The 19,420-nt window shown below is 41.1% G+C and overlaps 1 protein-coding gene across 3 annotated transcripts in view; it reads left to right on the top strand.

Annotated features, from left to right (window-relative positions):
* Irf2 (interferon regulatory factor 2) overlaps positions 1-19,420 on the top strand; it is an 81,176-nt gene that overhangs the window by 1,548 nt on the left and 60,208 nt on the right. Inside the window, exon 2 of one of the 3 annotated variants that reach the window (XM_013026266.1) lies at positions 10,178-10,342. The exons of 1 other annotated variant lie outside the window; for it this stretch is intronic. The gene's annotated coding sequence lies outside the window, so the exon portion shown is untranslated. Of the gene's footprint in view, positions 1-43; positions 229-10,177; positions 10,343-19,420 lie in introns of those variants that run through there. One more of the 3 variants, XM_013026258.1, reaches the window with a different exon arrangement.

Below are 19,420 nucleotides of genomic sequence, written 5' to 3'. Positions count from 1 at the left end.
TCCCCGCTCCCCGCGGCGCGGCCTGGGGGCCGGCGCCCGAGAGCCGCTCGGGAAGCCTTTTCCTAGTGCCCAGGCTTTCGGGTGTAACTCATCCGCTGCCCCGCACGCCCCGGCCTCCCACCTCGGCCCGAGGTCGTGGCCCGTTTGGCGCCCTCCTCCCTTAAAAAGGAGGGAAGGGAAGGAGACTGGCAGCCCGAGCCCAGCGCCAGGATTGTGTTCGGGCATCAGGTGAGAAGCCCGGGTTGCCCGGTGGAGGCTGGACCCTGGCGGATCGGCCGCGTGCGACCCCGGGACGGGCGGGAGCGGTTGTCACCTCGCAGCCGGGGCTGGGGGTGGGGTGGGGGGGAGTGTTTATAACTTGGGCACGGGTTCCCCGCCCGCCCGAGCCTGCGTCCACCTCCCGGCTCTCCACTTCCATGTCCATGGCTCAGGAAGGAAGAAAATGCTGGCGTTTGTCTCCTGCCATTGGCCTCCCTGTGGCCGTGACTTGGTCTGCTTTTGATGAATGTTTCGGGAGGGCGGAGGACAGTTAACATTTCCTGTTGTGGATTTTTAGGAATCTCCAAGGTTGCCATCAAGTCTGCAGTCATTTATTAGCTTGCAGATAGCCTGCAAGGCACAGTGGAACTGAGCAGCCTGCACTGTCTGGTGCTTAAGGCCAGGTGCAGGCAGGTCTGGCCACGGACTGAAAAGGTGGATGGTCACGTGAGGCTGGAATGCTGTCTTGTCAAAGGCCCCTAGGGTGATTGGTTAACTTCATACACACACACACACACACACTCAGGAGTCTCTAATTTCCCCACCACTCTTGCAGTCTTTGTTTAGGGGTGGTGGGAAGAAGGGGCGAAAATGAGAACCTCAAAAAGCAATCCTGGAAAAAAAAACGTTTTCTAAGGCAACTTCAGCAGATGGAAGATTTAAAACTTAAGCCATTAATCTAGGGTAGCCTTGGACCATTATCTATTGATTGATGTGGCAAAGTCCAGAATTTCATTCTTAATTAGTGAATGATTATAATTTATAACATCCTGTTGTGTAAGAGGTTCGATTTTGGCCTCTTAGATCTAGGAATTATTGTCTATTACAATTGGCAACTGCTTAACATCCAGCATTTAAATGTTTCTCAGTGAGGTTTGTTAGCCTTCAAAAGTTAGAAATAATTCCACATACTTTAGATCTGTTTACTGTAAAAATGGCACATGAAGCAAAAGTAAGGATTTGTAGTCAAACTGCAAGCCAACAATTATGGCCAACAAGTGGTTGACCTCAGGTCCTGATGAACTATGAACTGTGGCCCTACTTGTCTTTACCACACTTCTTGAAATACTTCAGGAGGCAAATATTTAATATACCAGAGCTAGATAAACTTAGTATGGAAGATTTGAAATGTTAGATAGTCCAGCATTTTGATGTGCATCGGTTTTCTCTTGCCATTAGTTGGTATGAGTACTGTTGGGTTTAGAGCTCTTTTTACATAATTTCCTTTTGATAAGTAAGCAGACCACTGAACTCTAGCTGGGTATCTGGGTCACTGATCCTTTATCTGCCTCCTGCCAAAAAGGGCTTAAAAGTAGTCCAGGGGAATTTGTGTGTTTATTTGGTAAATATTTAGAACATCAGCTCTCCTGACACAGCGCTAGGCTCTGTGGATTCAAATGGAAACTGGAAACAAGGAAGTCTCTTTACAATCCACAGAGATTACATTCTAGTTGGTGAGCTGGCAGCCTGTAACAACCAAAAATAAATAGAAGTAATTACCTTTTGGGGTTCTAAGGGAGATAATAAAAATACTTGAATGTTTTTGAAAGGCTGGTTTGGGGAGCAATCGAAATATTGTTTATGATAGAACATTGTGTAAGTTATAATAGTCAACAAATATGTCAAGTGTTTAATGTTTCAAAATTCTATCCGATTACTATACTTTTGCTAGTGTTGGGGTTTGAACTCAAGGCTTTGGGCTTGTTCTGCCACTAGAGACATGTCTTCATTTTTTTATTTTGGGATCTTCCCTCCTTTCCTTCCTTCCTTCCTTCCTTCTTTCTTTTTTCTCTTTCTTTCTCTTCTTTCTTTCCTCCTTCCCTCTCTCCCTCTTCCCCCCTCTTCTCTCTCTCTTCCTTCCTTCCTCCCTTTCTTCCTTTCTTTCTTCCTCCCCCCCCTCTCTTTTTTTGCCTTTAAATTGTTATTCAGATAGGATACCAAACCTACGCCAGCCCCAGACCTTGATCCTCTTTCAACTTCCTCCTGTGTAGCTGGTATTACAGTTATGAAACACCATGCCTGGCTTGTTTGTGAAGATAAAGTCCTGCTAACATTTTTTTTTTTTTGGCCAGGCTTTCTCAAACTTCTGTGCACCCATCTGTACCCTACTGACTAGTTGGGATTACAGGCACAAGCCACTGTGTTTAGGCCTCTATCAGATTATTATTATAGTAATGAAAAAAGGCAGGGAATCACAACTGGATCAGACTTTGATTTTTCTCATGTAGAATTTCCAGCAGAAGGAATTTTGCTTCTGAGGAGATATAAATAATGATGAGGAATTACAAATAGAATAATTAATAGATGTACAGTATCAAATAAGATACTCATGAAATACAATATTATCAATGAATTTTTTTCTAGCAAGAGAAAAGTTTAATGGTATCCATGGAGACCAGATGACATGGCAGTAACGAATGTTTTTCCTCTTTATATCAGATTAAACATCTTCCCAGGCCCCTCTAAGCTTTAGTGTGATTTTCCTTCACTGTTGTTCCTGAGTCTTGTCTGTCATTATACATGTCTACTCTGTTGAATTCACTATGTTGCTGTGTCACCTACAACATGGTTAACTTGCATTTATTGAAAGGACTGGGAGAGTGGTATAGAAGAGCACTTGTGGGAGAGGCCCTGAGTGCAATCCTAGGTGCTGCCAAAACAACAGCAAAAATGTCCCCCAAACAAAAACAATACAACTGATTACTGTGAAAGAGCAGTTACTATTATTAACAAAAATCACTTCTTTTAATCTGTATGGGACAACAGATTCCTTGCTGCACAGAAGGTCACACTTTGTGCCTGTGCCCTGCTTTGGCTTGCGTGGATCAATATATAGTATCGAATGTCAGCTTAATGCAAAATGGGCTGAATTGAAAATAGGCTGTTAGGGTGAGGGTAGTTCATAAAATACGAGGTGAAGAGGTTTGGTTAAATTGTGATGTAGCCACAAGGAATGACAAACTATCTAGAGGGGCTAGATTTAAACCCAAAGCCAATATTTTTAAATAAAATACTAAGGAAAAACATACAATCTAGAAATCCATCCCCCTGGGCGGCAGATGCTGGGCCCATTGCTTGTTCTAAAGAATCCTGTGGCTCCCTTTGAATTCAGAGCAAAGCAGCAAGACTGTAATTTTCAGCTTTGATTACATAGGTCTCATCCCCTCTCTCTTCCTCTTTCTCTCCCCCTCCCCTGTCTTACAACAAACTATCTTTTGACAGACTGCCTGTGAAACAAATTATGTTTATCTAGTAGGCCACACCCCCAACGAACCATATGCCTATTTTTTAAAATGACTTTTAGAGATACTGCTGACTTGAATTTCGTAGTCCTGGTGTTAACTTGAAAAAACCAGTCACATCAATGGTAATCTCACTCCAGCCAGATACAGGGAGATTTGGTGTGTTGAATTTGAAGGACAAATCTAAGTAAGGTTGCTACTGGCTTCCAGAGGTGCTGAAACCAGTCAGTGACCTTTCCTCAGATCATTGAGTTCTTCTGGGGACCCAGCATCCCCATTCAATAATTTTTTAAGTACAATTTTCTTGTTATTATTAAGGTGTCCTATGCAGTGATTTTTTTGGGGGAGTCTGGGTAATGGGGCCTGAACTGTGGGCCTGGGCGCTGACCCTCAGCTCTTCAGCTCAAGGCTAGCACTCTACCACTTGAGCCACAGCGCCACTTCCGGCTTTTTTCTTTTTGCTTATGTGGTGCTGAGGAATCGAGTCCAGGGCCTCAGGCATGCAAGGCAAGCGCTCTACCACTGAGCCACCTTCCCAGCTCTTATGCAGTGATTTTAAATGAATAATTTTGACCCTTGTAGGAACCACACTTGTTAACTGATAAAAAAACCCATCAAGATATTATTTTATTCATCAAATATTGACCACCAGCTACATAGAAAGAGCTCTGTGTACTGGGTGAAAGATGAACTGAGAAATGTTGACTTTTAGCTCTTTTGTTTAGCTCTTTTGTCTGTCATTTCCACCTTGGGGACTTTTTAATTTTTCATATCTGTAAAATGTAGTGAGATTGGCCTGTCATCATTGAGACTGGCTTCAGCTACTTCTGCTAACCTCGCCTGCCCCCACAGTGAGCTGCTTATTTCTCCTCCCCCCCCCCATGTGTGAGTGAAACCCAGCCTCCCTCAGGTATGGGGAGAAACTGAATCAAGCCTCTTCCCAGGGCCACATCTTTGATGTCACCATCGGCTCAAAGGTTGTGCTTTGCGAAAGAGCAAGCAGGCTTAACATTTTAGGTATTTTGAGTGAAAGGTCTGTGTGGCTCTGCCCATTATGTCCTAGCTTGCCACACAAAAGTGGTTTTCATGTTATGGCAGTGATATTTGGAATTTTCCAATTTAAAGAGATAAGAAGGATTTTGTTTTACTGGTTCATCTGTTTGACCAGGAAGGTTGTAGAGAATTATTACTGTGGGTTTTTTTTTTCTGTTTTGTTTCTGTTATGGTTTATAGTTGCTTTTGTCAGCTTAATATTCAGCCCCAACTATCAAAAAAAGTATTAGACTTGAGCAAACACTATCTCTCTAGGAGAGATAAAAGCCTTGTGAAGGTCTTTCTGGTGATGGATATCAAAACACTTTGATCTCAAGGTCAAGAACAACTTAATTCTACAAAGATTGTAATTTAGGATTTTGTGTGATAAAAGCTTGTCCCGTTTCCATTCAACAAACATTTTTAGTTAAACACTTGCTATTGTAATTTTCATACACAATTTCTTTTCAAACTTACTTAACCATCTCTTGCTATCTGTGAGGCAGCATTTGATATAGCACATTTAATGTGACCAAAAGAAAATGAGCTTATATTTTAACTTGTCCTCATTGAATCTATGAATGTCAGGTATTGGGAAGATGCAAAGAAGAACTTTGTAGATAGAAGATCTATTCTTGGCTCCATAGTTTTAAATCCTCTAGATGTTCCCACTTCATGAAGTTGACATTTTGGGCAAGAAAGAAACTACATAAAATACTTTATTTCAAATAATATAAAACATCATCATCATCATTATTTTAATGGTACTAGGGTTTTAAAGCTTTTTGCTTACTAGGTAAGCATGTTACCTCCAGAGCCATGCTTTTCCAGCCTTTTTGTCTGGTATGTGTGGGCAGTTCAGCCTGGATCATGAATCTTAATTATTTACCTTCCGTGGGGAACTTGAGGTAGCAGGTGTGAACCAACATGCCCGGTGTTATTGGTTGAGATGGAGTCTCAAGAATTGTTAGTATGGATGGATTGGCCTTGAATCCCATCTTCCTGATTGCCATCCATCCTCTGGTTGCTGAGATTACAATCATGAACCACCACACCCAATTTCTAATAGGTTATTTTGAAAAAGTTCTTTTTGTGTCTGTGTGTTGTGTGTTTGTTATTCTCCTTACCTTACATTTACTGGAGAAGATAAGAAAAGGTGAGAAGGGAGTGTCCTAACATGTAGCTATAAGGTGTTAGTGGTGTGGTTGAATAGGGATGTGGAAGGTGAGACTCAGGGAGTGAGGTGATTAAAAAAAAAAAAAGAAGCAGGTGGAGAGAAGAGAGAGGCTGGTGATTTTTCTGACTTTGTATACATGCCAAGTAAGTTGGCAGTTCATTGTAACTAGGTAACTGGAGTGTTTCGATGCCAGTAGATACACCGGAGGGTCCTTTGCTCTTGACTTTGGAGATCACGTTTTTCTTCAGAGGATGATTAAGGTTGATGGGAAGACCGAAGGCATCAACTGACTCCATGGGTCATTGTTACCCGGGCAGGGTGGAAGTCACCTTCAAGGTAGTGGTGTTGGAGTACTGTTTGGAAATTGATACCATGGGTGAGGCCCCATATTTAATCTGAAATTGCCCTTGGAGGCCACCAGGGGTGTTCTGAGGAAAATGCTTGTAAATACAAGTAGCCAGACATAGACTAATTACTCAGTCTCTTTGCTTTTCCTCCCTGCCGGTCTTTCTTAGTCTGGTTTACTTTTGTCCAATTGTAAGAACTTCATTTAGAAACAGGAAACAAGAATGGCCCATGCTGTATTTCTCTAAAGAGTAGATGATGGCTTCACTTAGGTTTGATTGAGGGTCATAACTGAATACTGTTTACTTCATAATATAGTTGAGATTATACACTGAAGGAAATTTGCCTTAAAGTCTTTACAGTGTTAAATTTTCTGGGCAGTAGGTGTGGTGGTACACACCTGAGGTAATCTCAGGGCCCAGGAGTTAGAGGCGGGAGGATCTTGAGTAAGAGACCAGCCAGGGCTACATAGTGATATTATGTTATAAACCAAAGCTCAGGGGTAAAGCCCTTGCCTAGCATGTGCAAAAAGCCTTGGGTTCCATCCTTGGTAAAGAAAAAAGAGTTACTCTGTTCCATTGGTTCTGCTACTAAACACAAAAACCTATTTGATTGAAGACACCAGGGATGGGAATATTGAATTCTTTTCTGTCATATGAAAAATTGGGAACAACCTGAATATCTTAACAGTAGGAACAAGTAAATGAATTATGACACATCTGGAAAGCAAATAACCTATAAAATTCTTGTTTTTGAATAGCATTTAGTAATGGGAAAATGGAATATATTTCTAATGTATTAGGTGTCCCTAATTATGTTTTAAATTGTTGGTGTATATTTGTATATAAAACAGTTAAAAAAAAAACCTGGAAGAAAACATGTCATTTAATGCAGATTATGGGTACTTTGTTGTCTTTTTTTTTTTTTGTAGGTTGTGGGGCCTGGACTCTGGGTTCAGCCACAGCATCACTTCCAGCTTTTTCTGCTTATATGGTGCTGAGGAATTGAACCCAGTGCCTCATGCATGCAAGGCAAGCACTCTACCACTGAGCCACCTTCCCACAGCCCCTAAAGGTCTTTTTTTTTTTTTAACTTCCTTGAAATGTTTGTATTTTTCAAATTTAAAGCAGAAAGCGCAGTTATTCTTGTGACCAAATATAATGTTCTTGAGACAATACTAAAGTGTTCTCTCTGACTACATCTGGCACAGGAAAGATTAGGAAAGGCAAATTTTGTTGGGAGGATGCAAAATTTGAGAGGACTTCACCATTTCCTAGCTCTTTTTTCTTCATGTGCAGATCTGGCCTCTAGACTCAGGGCTTTCCAAGCCTGTGTCAGAAGGTATTATAGCCCCATACAGTTCTTGCAACTTGAAATCACTTAGCCTGGGTAGTTCCATGGGTGATTAGGACATGCAGTTTTGTAAGAACTGTAATGTTCTTACATCACATCATGGTCTGTTTAGATATTAAATTAAAGAAACACAGGATGCCTGGGCAGGAGACAAGAACTCCTTGATGATATTTATCACATGGTCAACAAATCAGTGATACTGCAAGGCTGGTCCCTCACTCCCAGACTCTCAGGCGATGCTGTGGTGCTATGAAACTTCATTAGAACAAGGGTGTGGCTTTCACTGAGCAGATAGGGACTGAGCAACTGTGTCTCTCCCATCCTAAAGAGTGTGTGTGTGTCTCTGTGTGTGTCTGTGTGTGTGTCTGTGTGTGCGCTTGGGGGGGCATCTCCAAATTTTGAGGGTGCATAACTTCTATAATCTAAGCATTTCTCTGTTTTTTTTTTTTTTTTGGGTCTGGTCGTGGGGCCTGAACTCTGAGCCTGGGCGCTGTCCCTCAGCTCTTCAGCTCAAGGCTAGCGCTCTTCCGCTGTGAGCGCCACTTCTGGCTTTTTTCTTTTTGCTTATGTGGTACTGAGGAATCGAACCCAGGGCCTCAGGCATGCAAGGCAAGCACTCTACCACTGAGCCACCTTCCCAGCCCCTAATCTAGGCATTTCTCTGAAGTCTAGCTTTCATCCTTTTAGAGGGGAAAAAATACCATGGACTTATTTTTCACATCTGAAAGACTCTAAATACTTCTTTCTCTAAAATCTAAATTAAAATATGGAGATATTTTGGGATTGTTAGGAAAGTAGGGTTGAGTTCAGATGAATTCAATGTCTTAGTGCCAAAGTACAACCAAAGGTTTAAGGAAAAGACTTGTTTAAGGTAATGCGATTCAGTACAAATACAGCATGACACACACGTACATTTCCAATTTTCTAGTAGCCATAGTTAAAAAGTAAAAAGAGGTAGGTGAAGTTAACTTTAATAACAAATTTTATGTAGCATATAAACCTATAAAATAGTTTAATGTTAGCCGGGCGCTGGTGGCTCATGTCTGTAATCCTAGCTACTCAAGAGGCTGAGTGCAGTTCAAAGCCAGTTCAGGCAGTAAAATTCTTGTGAGACTCTTGGCCTGGGAAGGTGGCTCAGTGGTAGAGCGCTTGCCTTGCATGCTTGAGGCCTTGGGTTCGATTCCTTAGCACCACATAAACAGAAAAAGAAATCCGGAAGTGGCGCTGTGGCTCAAGTGGTAGAGTGCTAGCCTTGAGCCGAAGAGCTGAGGGACAGCGCCCAGGCCCAGAGTTCAGGCCCCACGACTGGACCCCCCAAAAACAAAATTCTTGTGAGACTCATCTCCTTAACCACTCAAAATCTGGGAGAGAAACTGTGGCTCAAAATGTAGACTGCTAGCCTTGAGCAGAAGAGGCTGAGGGATAGCACCCAAGTCCTGAGTTCAAGCCCCTGACTGACAAAAACAAAATTCAATATTATCAATGCAGAAATTAGATAGTTGACATTCACTTTACATAATGAGCCTTCAAAATCCAGTATATGGTTTTAAGTGCATTGTGTTTTAGTTCAGATTTCATATTCCAAGTACTCACTAGTAGTTGTGCTAGTAGCTGCCATATTGGGTCATGCAGAATTAGAAAATGAATCCAGATGAGAAGAATATAAATACAGGGACTAAGAGAACAGAAGGCAAGCAGTTCAAGGGGTTGTTTTAGTTATAACATTACAAATCTCCTTTGATTACTTGGGCTTTCCATATCTGTGACCTGCAAGTTCATTACTTGAGAACTGAGGTCATTTTGTGTTTCTTTGTATTCCCTTCTAGTACTTGATAGGCGTTAAGAACTGGATACATATTTGATGCTTTGATTTTTCAGTTGTTAAGCAGAGGTTACCATAGAAGGCCAAGTTCCAGCTCAGAAGGCTTAGGTATGGATTTGCCAATGTGTAGGAAAACTAATGGCATGTATGTTTTGAGTATATAAATATATGTATTGAGACTTGTCATTTTGTGTGAGGATTTGTCACTGTGTATTAGGTGAAAACTGACTGCTTTTTCTAGGTGTTATGCCCAGACCTTAAAAAAAAAACCTTATCAATTCTTTCCAATGACATTTTAGTCCTTGAGATAATACTTACACCTTCTTGTACAAAGAAGATATAATTGATATCTGAGATAATACATTTGCTAGCTGCTCCTTTCTCTGCAGGCTCCTTATTAACAATATTAAATACTTACTAACAAATATTTTAAATCCTTAACATGTATGTAGTGAAATTCTTTTAATTTTAATTGACAATTGTATCGTACAATTGTTTTGATTTGTTCTTTTTTGTAATTGTTAGTTGAAACAGCAGATGTATCCACAGTGCCAAGGCAATTTATTTTTACTGAAGCCTACCTAAGAAGTGCTTAGGAAGCGTTCCTCTGCAAGATTAAATGCAACCTTCATGGAATCCTGTAAACAGGGCCAGCCAGCAGCTAGAAAAATAAAGACCAGACCAAGCCTTTGGCAGCAAAATTCCCAGCTGCTCAGTGGGCCAGAATTTTCCTGATTACTTGATTCTAATACAAACACTGTAAATTAGTTTTAAGTGAATTCTAGTTGGTTTGGGTATTTGTAACTGATAGAAGAAGAAAAAAAAAGTGTACTCTCACTTTGAAATAATAATCCTGAAGGCACCAAGTCTTATTTATTGACTCTTTTCGTGAGATATTGGAATTTTGCTCATCTGGGAAAATTTAAACTCACATACTGATCTTTCCAGGTAAGAACCTCAAAGTAGGAAGAGTGGGAACAGTGAAGTCAGACATGAGACTGTGGTCCCCAGAGGACACATCTGAGAGTATGGAGTGCCTGGTTATCCCCAGGAACCTACCACAGTGCAATTGCTCCTCTTTCTTTTCCATTGTAGAGTGAAGGCAGAAAGTTGGTGAGTCCACATGGGAGGCCTCGGTAGGGAATGTAAATAAATGGCTTCTTCCACTTTTGGGGTGTGGCTCTACTGATGACTTGTGAATTCAGGGAGAGTGACAATATCATAGAGTAATTACTTCTCTTGTAGATGACTTAAATGAACCCTTTGTAACTTGAAAATCAGGGTACAGTTTGGGACATGGGGTAAAGGAGAGTAATGAACAGAAACGGTTGTCTATTTTGATCATTTATTCAGTCATCTAGTTAATGGTCTTTATTCTGGGCTACCTATGTAGAGGGAAAAATACAGAGAAGAAAGGTAATCAATTGCATTAGGTAGGTGGATGATTTCAGTTCTCATAGTTAGGACCCTATGTTATTCAGACAGAGGAAAACAAGGTCAGGCTATCAGTCACTATGGATTGTCTGTGAATCCTTTTAGAGTTCTTCTTCCATGGGCCACAGGAGACCTATACAGAGGAAGCCACAATACTAAGAGGATAGATTTTTGTTGTTGTTGTTTTTGTTTGTTTGTTTTTGAAGCAAGGTCTTTCTGTATTTCATCTGGCTTTGAACTCATGAACCTCCTGCTTCTGCCTTCTGGGCAGAAGCTACCATGTCTGGCTGCTAATGGAACAGATTGTTGACCAAGAGTCAGTCAGTTTCACCCCCTCTTTCTTGGCTTGACCATTGCTCAGCTTGCTTGCTTAGCTGGCACCTTACCACTTGAGCCATACCCTCGGCACTCATTAAAAAAAATTTTTTTTTTGCCAGTCATGGGGCCAGAACTCTAGGCCTGGGTGCTGTCCCTCAGCTCTTCAGCTCAAGGCTAGCGCTCTACCACTTGAGCCACAGTGCCACTTTTGGCTTTTTCTGCTTATGTGGTGATGAGGAATTGAACCCAGGGCCTCATGCATGCAAGGCAAGAACTCTACCACTGAGAGCCCCCTTCCCAGCCCTCAGCACTTTTTTTTTTGGTCGGTTGTGGGGCTTGAACTCTGGACCTAAACGCTGTCCCTCAGCTCTTCAGCTCAAGGCTAGCTACCACTTGATCTACAGAGTCACTTCCGGTTTTCTGGTGATTTATTGGAGTTAAGAGTTTCTCGGACTTTTCTGCCTGGGCGGCTTTGAACCGCAATCCCCAGATCTCAGCCTCCTGAGTAGCTAGGATTACAGGCGTGAGCCACCAGCGCCCGGCTAGCACTCATTTTTTAAGACAGATTTTTAGTAAACTGTAAAATAAACATAAAACAGCATACTTTATTTGTTTTACTGGTGTTTTCCCACCATTCTTTGTTTCTGCCTCGTTTGACTGGTGTTTTCCCACCGGTCTTTGTTTCTGCCTTGGACAGTTTGGTGTCTGAAGCCTTTGGTGTCTTTGTCTTTAAGGAAAAGTAATGTGCCAGTCTTGATAGTGATCTCCATGCTCTACTTCCCTCTCCCTCAAAGTAGAATCTGTTTCTAGCCCAGCTGCTAAATAAATACCCCTGCCTTAAGTCCTTCCCTGCAAGTTTATTTGGGGAGAACCTAGCTTTTTGCATAAGAGGACAAAGGGGGAAATTTAAAAGATTCTTTATATAAATGTGTACGTGTGTGTGTGTGTGTGTGTGTGTGTGTGTGTGTGTGTGTGTATGTATTTGCGCGCGTGCGCAGTCATTGGGGGGGGAGATCTGTAATGAATTTGAATTTCATCTGAATTAAAGCATAATTATCGTAAGAAAATGAAGAAAGTGTAGCCCCAAGCAGTGAATTATAAATGCGTTTTCAGTCATCGTTTTTTATTGCGGTAAAATTTACATAACAGAATTTTCCTTTATCATGATCTTCAAGTGTACAGGTTAGTGGTATGGAGGATGTTTACAGTGTTGGGCAGCATTTACCCTGAGCTACTGCCCTCATCTGAACAAGAAACTCCATTCACACTTAATAGTAACTGTTTTCCTCGGCCACTGGCAAATGCAGTTCTACTTGCTGACTCTGTACCTTTTACTGACTATTCATGTATGTGGAATCATACAGTAGTTGTTTTTTAGTTTCAGATCTGTTTCACGTAGCAGAATGTTTCCAGGTTCATGCACACGGTAGTGTGTATCAGAACTGTGTGTCACTTTAAGACTTGATGACCTAGGCTTATTATTTATTCCCTTTGGGCTGATGTGAGTCATGCTGCTATGTGCATTGTGGAAAATGGTTTGGAGTCCCAGTGTTCAGTTCTTTCAATGCAGTGAAATTGCTGGGTCATATGATAAGTATATTCAACATTTTGATGAACCACCTAACTGTTTTCCCTAATTACTGTATCATTTTACATTCCAACCAGTAATTCACAAAAGTTACTGTTTCTAACATTTGATATATGTGTGTGTGTATATGTGTATGTATGTAATATATATACATATCTATATGTATATATCATGCACATAAAAGATCATGCACATCTTTTATGTGAGTGTATATATATATGGGTATACATATACACACATATATACATACATACGTGAGTGTGTATATATATGAGTATATATATGTGTGTATATATATACATATATATATAAGTTCTCATGGTTTTTGAATTGCATTTTCCTAATAACTGATGACACAGATAATCTTCAGGGGGACAGGGAGAAGCTTCTATTCAAGTTCTTTGTCATATTTTAGACATTGAGCTGTTGGATCAAGTCATTTTTTATGTGTAATTTTCAAAATGGATATGTTACTATGATCTGAAAAATGAATCCAAACCTCTTTCATTTTGTTTGTGTAACATATGACACAAAATCATTATCAGAATTGTTAGTTGTTGTAAAGCTGATAAAATGTACTTTGGGGAATGAAATTGTGCTGGAATGAGGTAACAGAGTACACTGAGAAATTTAAAACTGGATAAATGTATGTAACCTTCTATAATGCTAGAATTGGAAGCCCCCTAGCCTTCTCGTAGGAATCAACTAGCTTTCCCCGGGTCTGGTAGCCACATTGTTAATTTTGTTCGACTGTGGTAAATAATTTTTTTCTAGTGTACTTTTTAATTCTACAATTTCTTAGAAGGAGGAAAAACAGTAGGGATTCGTTGTAGACACTAACTGTTTAGAATGGGTGAGAAAGATTTTTGGCCCCTGAGACTCAACATCTATAGGAGCTCAGGGTAAAGGTGAGTCCGAGACTTCAGAATAACATTTAAGGGCTTAAGAATTATAACATAATTCATTCAATAATGATTCAGTACTACTACTGGAGGGGATGTGAAAAATTTCCGGTTCTGAATAACAGATCTCTATGAAGTAAAATGGATAAAAAACATTGGTGTATTTAAAGTGAACTGTCAGCAGAATGAATAAAGCTGATGAAGTAATTGAGTGAAATTATCAGCCATATGGAGGTAGATCTCTTGTTCATTTCCTTTTATGGTGTGCACAGATTTTTTTTTTTCACTTCACTCAGTCCTGAAACATTTTTTATTGGCTAACATAGTATGGCAGACAAACATACGGATTATAACCAAGTAAGTTGTAAATAATTGGGAAGAAGATATGAAATGTCTGTGTCATGAAACAGAAAGTAAGGAGACTTGCAAAATTTTTATTCCCTTTAGGCTTGGGGCAAAGGTTTAAAAGAGATTCCTTATTGTGAAAACAAATATGATAGCGATGACGTTAACTTGAAGACTTGTCTGCAAATAAGTAAGCAAAAGTCAGAACTTATTAATTTCTTTCAACAGTTTTGAACAGCTGTGTGAAGCATACTGCTATGAAGATGTAAAACTGAAAATTTCTGACCCATATTCCCAGAGTCTGTAGTTTAGTTAATGAGACAAGAAGGTAAGCAACCATCTGCAGTCTAACTACAAAACAAGCAAACAAACAAAAACCCCAAATTTTGGAAAGAGCAAGACAATCCCAGGTAGTAGCAAATATGACTGTGAAACATATTTGGTTAAAAGAATAGCAAGAACAAGAAAAGAAAAAAGTAGAACATTTGTTCTGTTCCTAGTGCCTGGAGAGCTCTTGAGTAGGGCCAGAAGCATCAGCAGAGAACCGGGGCCCAGTCCCTGAGGCCACCAGTGTCTTACTTAGGACCTGCATTCCTGCTTCCCAGTGAGGGAAGGACTTTTTTAAGCAAATTTGGGATTTGGAACATTTTGTCCAAAAATGTTTTTTATTTCAGAAAATGATACATTTTAGTAGCGAGTGTGTCACCCCGCTGTGCATCTGCAATGTGCGTGAGAAGGTATAGGGGTCTGGGTCTGTGGTTGATGGATAAAAGGGGCATTGCAAAAAGACTGGGTTCTGCCTCTTGATAGGCTTATTTTTGAGGTGCTTCTTTTTTAGGGTGTGTGTGTTATGTATGTTCTCCGTGGTTTTTATTTTTTTGGGAGGAGGGCTGGGGCTGGAAAGGAGGGCTTTAGAACTTGCCAGTCAACCCCTGTACTACTAAGGTGCAGAGCTGCACTCCCAACCAGTTTTTGGCCTGTTTCTAAGAAGTGATAACACCGATACAGAATAATTTTTGGTATTTTAAGTTTTTGCTTTCTTATGGTGCTGATAGAACTCATAGTCTGTGCAGGCTAGGCAAGCTGTCTACCACACAGCTGTACCCCAGTCCTTGTATTTTCCTTTGTTTGGATTTGGTGTAAGAAGAGAAGGGAGTGATTCTGTATAGGCCTGGAATAGTCTAGTCAGAGAACACTTATCTGTAATTAGGATCAGAAACCCAAGTTAGAGAACAAGAGAATTGCAAAGTGCCACAAATGAGGCTGTTGTCAAGCCAAAGTTTGCAGACTTAGGCTTAATGGGAGAGCCATTGCTCTTCTTGAGCTTCTCTTCAGATGCCTAACTTGGGTTTAAAGGGAGAGCTATTGCTCTTCCTGATCTTCTCTTCGGAGGCCTGACTTGGGTTTAATGGGAGAGCCATTGTTCTTGCTGAGATTCTCTTTAGAGGCCTGATCCCTGGGAAGCTTATTTACATGCAGGTCTAAACTGGAAGGGCCCCTGGCCCCTGTGATGTCCATGCCATATTAAGGCTTCTTCCTGTCTGCTTCTCCAGTGGGGGTGAAGGCCCTGACACCTGAGGTTCATTCATTATATATGTGCTGGACTCCCCCTTCACTGTACAAATAAGGTTTGGAGGTCTTACCCAAAGTCCTTTAGACACTTTGGAGATTTATTCTTCACTCTATTATAAATAACTGGCTTTTTAAACCAGATGTGATGTTTGGAGTGCAGTGAAGTGTTTCTCACAGGGCTGAGCAAGGTGACTCATAAGTACACAGTACTCTAATACTTGCTGGTGGAATTCAGTTGGAACAATTGACTTAGTTCTCCCTTGGCTTCCTGTCCAGACAGAGACCTGTCCTTAGCATAGGAGACATAATGGGGATCATGAGCCATGTTTTTGAGAAAGGGACAAGGACCAGACAGCAGATGTGAAGCACCTCTGCCATGTTTTTTGAGCCTTGGATGGAGTGTGTCTCCCCAGTCGGTCAACAGGGATCCATGTTAACAACGGACTCTTTGTTAAATCCCTGCCCTGGCCCCCCCCTCCCAGCCTCTCTCCATCCCCCATCACTTGTGGGGCTTTAACCACTGTTCTGGCACTGTCCCTGAGATCTCTTGGTCAAGGTCAGCGCTCTACCACTTTGAGCCACACTGCATTTCTGGTGGTTAATTGGAGATACGAGTCTCACAGTCTTTCTAGCCTGGGCTGGCTTTTGTAGTAGGAAGACTCCTACTCAGGCAGGCAAGCCCACCTAGTCGTCAGGAGTGACAGAGCCCACCGCAACAAAGTTGTTAACAGAGAAGCAACTTTATTGAGAAGGTTCCTACACTGACCAGCCAGGGCCGCAGCACAGGCTCGGGAGCTGAAACTGCAACCCGGAGCAGCCCCCATTCTTTGGTTTTTAAAGGCAAAATCCATGAGGTTGAGCCTGGTCACCAATGGGAGCAGGTGACCAACGGGATCGTAACACACACAAAGGATTGTACAGTCATACCGGACCACACACAGGTGGCCAATGAGGTTACAGTTTGTCTGTAATGGCTGTTTAAACCAGCCTATCACCTTGGTTTAAAATGGCATGCAAACTTAGTGGTTAAGGTGAGGTCTACCTTTTGGTGGGCAAAAGGTGGAGTTTACCATAAGCATATGCAAAAGGCAGGGTTTACCATAAGCTAGTGATATCCCAGTTGGAGCCAGATTACAATCTATCTGTTTTATGGGTCAGTCTTTAACTCAACAATCAAGAGTGGGTTAGGTTGTTAAGGGGAGGGGGACCAGGTGCATTTTTTTCATTCCAGGAACTAGAGCCCATCAAGTCTAAAATCCCTAAAACAAAGGCAAAGCTCAAAATGGAATCATACCAGCTTGGGTCCCATCTCAGGGTCCATTTCACTTTGAACTTCAGTCCTCAGATCTCAGCCTCCTGAGTAGCTAGGATTACAAGGTGTGAGCCCCCAGCTCCCAGCTTTTTGATTCTTATTTAGCCTTGGTCAAGCTTTCCAGCTGTTTCTCTACCACATCCCTCCATTTCCCCTGTGTTAATAAGGATCATTATATTTCCTTATCCCTGTTTTTCTGATTTTCATTCAGAATGTTTTTCTTTTTTCCTTCCTTTCCATTCAAGGCCTTACCTTCCAGATCCAATTCAGTTATTTTCTCTTCCTTGAAGCCTCTCAGAGACCTTCCTTTCTTTTGGGTTTCTATCTATATAGTAAAACTCCCCAGACACAATCTCCACCTGAAAGAAATGCAAGCTCACGTTACTGTGAAATGATGGAGATTAGTCTGATGCAGAGATTGCACTTGGGACTGTGTTAAGTGTTCACACTTGGTTACCAGCACGTGCATGACATCAAGGAGACACATGGGCACAAGCTTGGTCATCTTTATTTTGCATTTCCAGCCCTGTCTTTGTGTTGATGTTTTCACACCTGCATCCGTGCAGTTTGCACTCTTTGGGGGCAGAGGTCCTATCTTCACCTTTGTCTCCATGGAGCTCTTCTTAGTGCTTGCTGCATAGTGTTCTTCATGTACTTGGCTCAGCAACTTTTGAATGAAATTTTTTTGTGTGTGTGAATGGTTGTAATTCAAGAGTTTGTTAACATAGCTTGATTTCCCTGGAAAACATGGAAATAGGAAAACACTCCTCTTTTTTTTAATTTTGCATGCTTTTGCAATCATTATGTTGCCCATCTCACTTGTTCAGTGTAAGTTTATCCATCATAACATTAGAGTTAGCAATCATTGACCTCTCCTTCTCTTCACTGTCAATTCTTCCAAAGGGGTTTATCTATTTCCTTATCAGTAAGTAAATGCTAAATATTATTATTATGTGCAAGGTGCTGTGCCTGATGACTTGGGAGGTTCAAAGATCCGTAAGATGGGACTCTTGCTCATGAGGACTTTATACAGAGATAAGGCTGTTTTGAAATACAGGAACTCATGAAATTTGGTTGGATTAGAACATAGGAGGAATCAATGGGAGAAGGGGATTGTAAAGGTAAGATGAAGGTTAATTATGGTGGTCAGGAATCCAGATTTTATTCGGTGGGTGTTGTGGAGCCATTAAAGAATTTTGAGCAAAGTGATGGAATTTTTGGGAAGATTCCGTTGGCCAGCACTCTGCAGGGGACGAAAATATTTCCACCTAACAATGCACCCGGATGCCTTCCTCCTTGTAGAATAGTCTGGTTCTGTCCTCTCTGTTGTTGGAAAGAACACTGGCCCCACCATTTGAACTTTCTTTGGAAAAACTGTTGGGAGACCAATACAATCTTATTCCATACTTTTCTTCCTAATGGAAATGACACATTTCTTTCTTCTAATAGTAGACTTTCCAAGTTCTATTAATATCCTCTATTTAGAGAAATTATAGTCCATGAGTGATAAAGATCAAGTCCAGGTGTGTTCAACACCAGAACTGAATTCTTTCCACCATATAATATTTTAATAAAGAGGAGTAAATCCGCTGTGGTTTAAAAAGGTGTTGGCAAAGAGGAGGAAGTGGGGCCAGTATAAGGATGTCAAATCCAACTTCTAGAACCATTTGGAAATTCTTGACAGGCAAGGAATATATCCTAAAAGTATTTGAAGACAGCTCTAGCTTACAGGGAAAAGATATGATCTTGCTTCAAAGATATTCCTGTGCTTCGAATGGTTGCAATTTTGGTTCTTTTCCAGTTTGGATTAACTGGTTATCTGGAAGGTTTATCCCAGGAGCCATCAAACTAATGAACACTGTAGTGCATAAGTTTATAGTTTGTATGTTGAATATTAACTTAATTTCTCCATGAAGAGTTGAATCTTACTATAATAATTGCACAAGAATAATTGCAATCATAAATGGATAACCTTTATGAAGAGTTTAACTGGCAGAAGTACAACTCAAAGGAAATCCTCAAAGGAAAACTGACAGCAAGAAGGAGGTGGTCTTAGATATGAACAGGGAGGAAATCAGCTTCTCACCTCATTTGGATGAGAAAATGGAGGGTTTCCCTTGGGCAACTGTCTTTTGGGGGATGACTTTGATTTTCAAGGAGGTCTACAAGTTATAGGCTTAAAATAAGATGGCAGCAAACACTTTTGTCATTTTATGCAGCTGATTTGCTTAGGTTTTAGTAGACCTGCTATTCTTTATTTATTTATTTTTTGGGGGGGGTCCGGTCATGTGGCCTGAACTCTGGGCCTGGGCGCTGTCCCTCAGCTCTTCAGCTCAAGGTTAGGGCTCTACCACTTGAGCCACAACGCCACTTCCGGCTTTTTCTCTCTTTTTTTTTTTTTTGCTTATGTGGTGCTGAGGAATCAAACCCAGGGCCTCATGCATGCAAGGCAAGCGCTCTACCACTGAGCCATCTTCCCAGCCCCCTAGACCTGCTATTCTTAAGAGTTCCAACTATTTTTCTTTAACAAGTGACTCAGCACATTGTTATCTCCTCTCTTTTTACTTCTCTGTTCTTTCTAAGAGCTTAGGGAAGCACACCCTGATGATCTATTAAGTATAAAAAGCAAGTGAAATGTAAGAAACTCTGAAAATGTAGATCTTCTCCATTTCCCATCATGCCTTTCTCTTGGAATCCTGTCTCATGTTTTTTTTTTTTTT

The sequence above is a fragment of the Dipodomys ordii genome, unplaced genomic scaffold (genome assembly GCF_000151885.1).
Source record: "Dipodomys ordii isolate 6190 unplaced genomic scaffold, Dord_2.0 Scaffold4, whole genome shotgun sequence".
Taxonomy (NCBI): domain Eukaryota; kingdom Metazoa; phylum Chordata; class Mammalia; order Rodentia; family Heteromyidae; genus Dipodomys; species Dipodomys ordii.
The sequence above is the reverse complement of the archived record's forward strand: the minus strand, read 5'-3'. Positions and strand labels throughout refer to the sequence as shown.